The sequence below is a fragment of the Protomyctophum parallelum genome, assembly GCF_964188405.1.
Source record: "Protomyctophum parallelum genome assembly, chromosome: 1".
Lineage (NCBI taxonomy): Eukaryota > Metazoa > Chordata > Actinopteri > Myctophiformes > Myctophidae > Protomyctophum > Protomyctophum parallelum.
Window position 1 is genome coordinate 51,966,473 of NC_139697.1, and position 7,388 is coordinate 51,973,860.

Consider the following 7,388-nt stretch of genomic DNA (forward strand, 5'->3'; position numbering starts at 1 on the left):
ACAATGTGGAAGGACAAAGATTGTCTTTGAGCAAGACACTGTCCCAGGACCTAAAATCATCAAAACATAGTCAAAAAGGGAAGAAGAGTTGTACCATTTCTGGCAAAGGCTGTAGTCAAAAGTGTGATTTAAACCAACATACGAAGACTCAAATAAAAACAATGCCCTTTAAGTGTGAAGTTTGTGGCAAATGCTGTATATCAAAGAGTACTCTAAACGTACACATGAGGTCTCATACAGGGGAAAAAACGTTTACTTGTGAGGTTTGTGGCAAATGCTGTAGTGACAAGAGTAATCTAAACAGTCATATGAAAACTCACACAGGGAAGAAGCCCTATAATTGTACAGTTTGTTGCAAAGACTTTAGTCAGATAGGGAATCTAAAGGTGCACATGAGGCTCACACAGGAGACAAGCCCTTTGTGTGTACAGTTTGTGGCAAAAGCTTTAATACTACAACTCATCTAAAAAGACACATGAGGATTCATACAGGGGACAATTCTTTAATTTGTGAAATTTGTGGCAAGGGTATCAGGGGGGATCTGAAATCACACATGAAGACGCATACAGGGGAAAAGCCCTTTAGTTGTACGGTTTGTGGAAAATAATTTAGTTTCAACACTAGTTTAAAAATGCACATGGTGACTCATACAGGTGAGAAGCGCTATAATTGTACAATTTGTGGCAAAGGTTTTAGAGAGCAGGCCTATATAAAAATACATATTAGGGTTCATACAGGAGAAAAACCCTTTACTTGTACGTGGTGTGCGAAACAATTTGGGCGAAAATGTAATCTACAAAGACATATGAGGAGGAAACATACAGGGGGGGAAACCCACTTAGTTGGGGATGCACACGCAGATCAGACACACTAAAGGTGTGTTTAGCGTTAAGTTAGGGTTTGAGATAGCATGTCGGTCTAATGAATGATGTCGGAACTAAAGCCTCAAAATGCAGACACCAGAGATGGCGACTCGAGTCGGAGACTCACACTGGAGTCGGATTCGAGTCCGTGTTATTGCGACTCGAGCGCTTCCCATTCACTCATCACTGAGACCAGCTGTTTGCTAAATCGTTATGCTAGCATTTTTGAGAGGGTTGGAGGCACTCCGCTTGTAAATTAAGTAGCCTAACGCAGGTGTTTAAATTTGAATTTTGATTTATTTTATTTTGTATACTATTTAAATGGAATGCTGCCATTTATCTCAAATTGACTGCAAAAGATTGGTGCTTTTTGTTTCAAAAAGCTTTATACCCTGCATGTATATAACATGTATATAACGACACAATGTGACATAGCGTTTACTCAATGCTGTACCTCCTCCAACTGTATATACTTTACTCATTTTCAACTGTTGTATTTCATGTTGACACTTGCTTTGGCAATGTAAACGTATGTTTTCTTATGCCAATAAAGCTCCTTTGAATTGAAATCAATCGACTGAGGTCTTGTCATTTGTTTAGCAGAGGATATAGACCGATTCCGTAGCGGTTTCATGGTCGCAGCCTACGTATTTCCTGTAGGCGGACTCGACGTAGCTGCGGGGTTTAAACCCTCACCAGGCGCATCTCTTCCACTACAGTGAACGGCAGAGTGACTGATGTTAGTTTGCCTCAAACTTTATTATTTTACCTGCTTTTTTACTAACACTAACATTACAAAGATGTCCAGAACATCGAGATGAACCTGTGTAGTTTATGGCTGCTCCAACAGTAGTGGCAACATCAAAAATAAATTAATTCGGAATGTCAAAATATCCACCGCTGTGGCTGAGACCAGAGCCATTGGGTAATGGTTGAGACAAAGCAGTGAAAGGTCCTGAAAGATACACAATGTCAGTCTTACCCAATACCCAATCGTTCTGTTTTATGAACACAAGGCTGCTGTATTTTATACCTCATACTAAGCATTTGAAGTATATACCGTATGAAACATAAGACTCTCTGCTTTCATAAGAAAAATACTTCTACTGTAATAATAATAAAAAGCACACCCCTGTGAAGTGAGCAGTGCAATGTTGCACTGCTCACTTCACAGGGGTGTGATTTTTATTATTATTACAGTATTAGTTTTTTTCTTGTGAAAGCAGAGAGTCTTCTGTTTCATATGGTATATAGTATGTACATGTCGCTATAGGCCTTATTTTGTGAATAATAGTTGGACCTGAACAACTGCATTCAATAGCCTACTGACAAACTGTACATGGGATCAATATTATGTATTTGTTTTCCTCCTCCTCGGTGAGTTCAGTTGGTTGACATGTCTGGACATGTTTGGGCAAAGAAGCACAGGAGAGAGATGATCAACTGCTTTTACATATCTTTTGTTGGACATCGCCATCGCGTCTTCACTTTGTTTGGGCAAAGAAGCACGTATAGTAGAGATCAGCGATGGAAATGAGCTTCATCCACGGCAGATAAGTAATGACGTATTATCGAGGGACCTCAACTAACTGCCTGGGACCGAGGCTACTTCACCAGCCAATGCAGCCATCGCTATCCGTTGTGGATGTAGGCTACATCCACGGTATCGAGAGAGACGCTAAGCCCGGCTGTGATATAGAAAAAATGACTAAAACTCGATGGCTTCCGCAGTTTAGGATGAGACATCTGTAGCCTATTCGTTATACATTACAAACGGGTCGATGGCGTCCCAGACGCCTTCATTGCGGTCTTATCACTGCAATTATAATGAATAAAAAGGCTACGGGCTGGTGACGATCCTAGGCAGTTAGTTGATAATGGCGGTCCCTTGATAATACGTCATTCATTTCGCGTATCTGTCCATGACTCCGTGTGTGTGTTGAAAACGGTATGAAAACGGTATGAAATGGCGATCGTTGAAGATTATTCTTGGTTTATATACGGGCAGATGGCAAATCGACACGACTGCGTTATATCTTTTTCCGAGAATGAGAGAGCGGTGCAAGGCGATCGCAAGGCGCAGTGGGGCCTGGGGGGGAACTCAAACTGCCAATGCAATCCGAGACGAAGAGACCTCCCCCACAAAGCTTCCTCGGGATAAACCATGTAGAAACAGGAGGGGAGGGGGGATCGAGTGTATTCATTAGACCATGGGTACCTCCATTTTAGATCCCCTGACATCTGCGTTGGTCTATGCCGTGCAGGCCGCCCTCCATTACGTCGTAATGGATGCGGCCTGCCCGCATAGACCAGACCTCTTTTCAGGAGGGGGGGGGGGGGGGGGGGCTTTTAACTCCCGGATCACATACCGGACCTTTCTAGAGCCGATCGGTGTTACTTTGTATGTTGGCCGGGCGCGTATAAATGTGAAGTGCAGTGATCATAAAAAAAAAAACATAAAACGTATTAGTACGTGATGCGCATACGGCGTTCGAGATTAATAAAGCGTATTAGTACGTTTCCAGCATTTTATGTGTTAAAGCAAAAGGAAATCTAGAAAATATTTGCCTTATATAGCCCCTACAGTATGATGTCAATGGTGGACATACTGTACAGGCCATTTTCAACACTTTCCCCTCAGACAATTCCAGACTTTTTTTTCTGTTATTCAGGATATTATTGAAGATACAAAATCAGCTGAGTTTGTTTTTTTTGGCAATTAGTTTGAGGTGAAATTACATAATTATTGGACTGGAATGGCTCAACCAGTTGGACCCAGTGAACAGCACCCCACCCACAGACTGCATTTCACCTGGGGAGCTGTATATGTATGGTTCTCCGACATATGCCGTTCTTGTCCAGGCAGCAGAAGAAAGCGCTGGGGGGTTTCAGCTCCTTTCTTAGTCCCGAAACGTTAGCCCCTCTGTCCCTACGCTCATTCTGTAGCTCCGAGATGAGGGCACGAGGCGAAGCCCTCCCATTGGGTTTCAGAAACGGCGCATGGTTTCCACAACTATTACCGGTAACTAAAAAGGTTGAAAACCAGTGAAGTATATTTCACAGTCAAGGCTCTGCGGTGTGGAACAGTCGGCGGTGTTTCTCTTAAAGAATTCAAGACGGAGGGATTTCAAACCAGTTTGTAGTATCAAGTTTTAATGATCAAAATTACTCTCGGTTAACAGAAGTTTCAGGAAACAAAGGCCCCGAAAAGTGGAGTTGACATTAATGTGAGTCTCTGCCGATCAACTTCACTTTAATGAACACAAAATAACACTAAGTAACTTGCAGGCCTATATGCATGACAATAGCCCAGCCCCCTCCCAAATTCTGAGAGGTAGGACTAAAGTGTCCTACCCCTACTATCCAATCAGTGGTGACTGAGTGAGGCCTAGTCTAGAAGGAACATGGAAATAGCCTGGATGAGTCAACCACAAAATAGAGCATTATTATCATTAATAAGAATATAACTCTGTAATGTTCTACATTCAAATAACTTTATAGTTCAATCTTAAACAAACAGAATATGAAGTAAGTAATGAAAATAGGCAGAAGGTATTATTAACAGTAACTTGATTAAACACAATTACACTTTAGGTTAAAAGGAGTGAGCTGGCAGTTTCCCTAAAACCAGAACACACCCTCACAGCTGTTTTCAGTGTAAACTATTTATTACATGTGAGATAAGGACCGTCTTCACCCCCCTGGGGTGCAGAAAGCAATCTACCAAAAGCCCCTTTGTTGACAGGAACTTGTAAGAATACTGTATGCAGTTTACTGTTCTATGACTGTGTGACTCTCAAATAACCTCAACAAATTGGGGTGGTTTAAATCGTATCCTAAGGATCGCCAGATGGTTCCCTGAGATAGTATTTGCATAGGGGCAAGCTTATCTGTTCAGATTTATAGTTTGCTACAGTTTTCTTTGTTAATTGATAACATAACCGTGCTATCTAGTCCCTCTGAAAGGGAATCAACTTCACATAGGGTCAAAATGTATCTACTCAAATCTCAGGCCATTCGCAACCTAAATAACATTACTCATTTGTCTTTATATTTTTTTATTTATGTTGATTCCATAAACATACATTTAGCACAACGAGCTTAGCTCTTTAGATCGGGTTAGTGATTATAGCCCTTGTTCAGGCCTTTAATTAGTGATTAGGTAAAGAACCTGTATATGAGACAAATACACATAATACATTCGTCAATTACAGGTTTACAGCATAACACATAGATAGCATTATTCATTAGTTATTGCATGAATTCATATTTACCATTGGTCAATGTGAGGCTGCGTTTAGTTGCTGTGCATTGTTGATACACAGGTTTGGTTCATCGTGCTTATCACACGAGGCTGTGGATTCAGCTTAGCTGTTTAATTTGAATCTGGTCCAAGAAACACAGGCTAGGCTATTTAAAACCTCTGCTCTGTTAGCCCTTCCTCCAGGGTGTCTACCCCTTTTGGCCATCAGCTCTTCCTGTGATTGGCTGTTTGCAGCTCCAGGAAGCGTTTGGCTGAGGTATAACAGGAAGTGAATTGAGCACACATGTGGTCGCCGTGTGCTCAACATGCGCTAAGGACAGTGGACTGGAGATGTGACCAAGGCACCCCCGCTGTGGCAGTTGGCTTGCGAGAGAGCTGGTATTTCTTATCAGATTCCCTGCTGTGAGGGTTGGGACAGGACATTTTAACCTCTAGTCTTTGTATGACTATACTTCACTATTATAAGCAGTTCAACACATGACATTACTGCGTTACAATAATTACATTCTACGGATTATTACAACTTGTTAGTAGATTTAGTAACAGTTGGTGTACTGACTTCCCTTTGAGAGAGAGAAGTGTCCCACTTCACACCTCTATGTTAACTCAGCAAGTCAGCTCTGGCCACAGATCTAAAGTGACAGTTTGCATTGGCACATTTTGCAATGCACATCTTATTAATAGGAATCCAACGCTGAGCCCCTACTCAGCGCCACACCTCCCACCAAAACCTATTCATAAACTTATGGAGAGGTTTTCTCTCATAACGTTATAAAGGTTCAGTCTACATCAATACACAATTATCTGTGCAAAGTGAGGTTTCCAAATAAACATTATAATTATTTACCACCCAATGAGCCTTGAAATGACCATTAGCGGAATTATAACATTGTTCTTTGTTTGGTGGAACCCTATTTTAACCTTTTTAAGTTTATTTAACATCCCATATTGTTAAATAAAGTTAATTTGTTTAAGGTTTTATTTAGAGAAGATAAGCACTACAACTCAGTGTTCTAAACAGTGATAAGAGGTTGGTTAAGCTCTCTTTCCTGTCTGCTGATTGGAGATAAGATAATCACAAGGGGTTTTTGGTTAACTTTTACTGTCAGCATTAGCAAATACCTGTTTTGATGTAAAAGGCCCCTGGATTTTTTACTTCTCTGTTAGTTAGTTTAGCAAGCTCTCCATTTGATCATTCAAACTGGCATGCAAATTTATGGGATTCAAAATCGTTCCCTCGTTCTCCTCCCACCATGCTGTTTCGGGAGGAAGAGGTTTTGACACATCAATTGAACAATTTTAAATGTTTACACAACTTACACAATTACACCATACAACTGTTTTAAAACACTACACAAATCAATCGCACTGTCTCTCACTGTTCTCTGACAGCTGCACTGCGACGTCTCTGCTGAGCCCTCGGTAACCCCTCCCTGTTCCAGGAGAGGGGGGCTGTGTGTGTGTGTGTGTGTGTGTGTGTGCGTGTGTGCGCGCGTGTGCGCGACTTCAGCAGCCATCTTTTGGCTCCGTTGGATCAATGCAGGGGGGGGGGGGGGGTCATGTGTGTGTGTGCGCGTCATGTAGTTTTACTTATTCATGACGGATTCCGCAGTCACTGCATGGCTTCATTTTGACCTTTCCTTTTCTGCTCTGAACAGTGTCCGTCCCCGGTGTGATGTTTTCACCGGCGGGGCTGATCGATAGAGCTCTGCAGATCTTCTGCCAACTCCCGCTCGGTTTGAGCTGTTGAGGAGTGGGTAGACATAGCGATTCCAACATGGCGATCTCCGCCCCGGTGAAGTTTGAGGGTTTCCTCGACGGGGTGAAGGTTGGGCTGATGTCTGTTAAAACCCCCAGTCTGCCACTTTGGAGTTTTGTTGTAGTGGTGGTTACTGGGGGACATCGCAGGGCCGGCATGACAGATTCCGCTCCGGTGAAATTCAAGGATTTTTGCCTCGACGGAGCGGGGTGATGCTTTCTGCTGATGTTTTCTTGATCCCCGACACTTCTGTCCAGTCCTGTTTGACTGACAGGAGCGTCGGGGTCCCGTTGTGGGTTTTGCCACTGCTCCGTGGCGGTTGACGTCCTGTGGTACCCCACGTCGGACGTAGGCTCCGCTGGGCTCTGTGGCGCCGTGATCAGCCGCTTCCTGGCGACTGTTTCCTGTACGGCTGTTGAGGGCGCTGATTCTTCTGCGTGGTCCGCGCAGGATACATACTGCTCCTCTGGGTTTAGCACTGCTGTCCTGGCGTCCTCCGGGC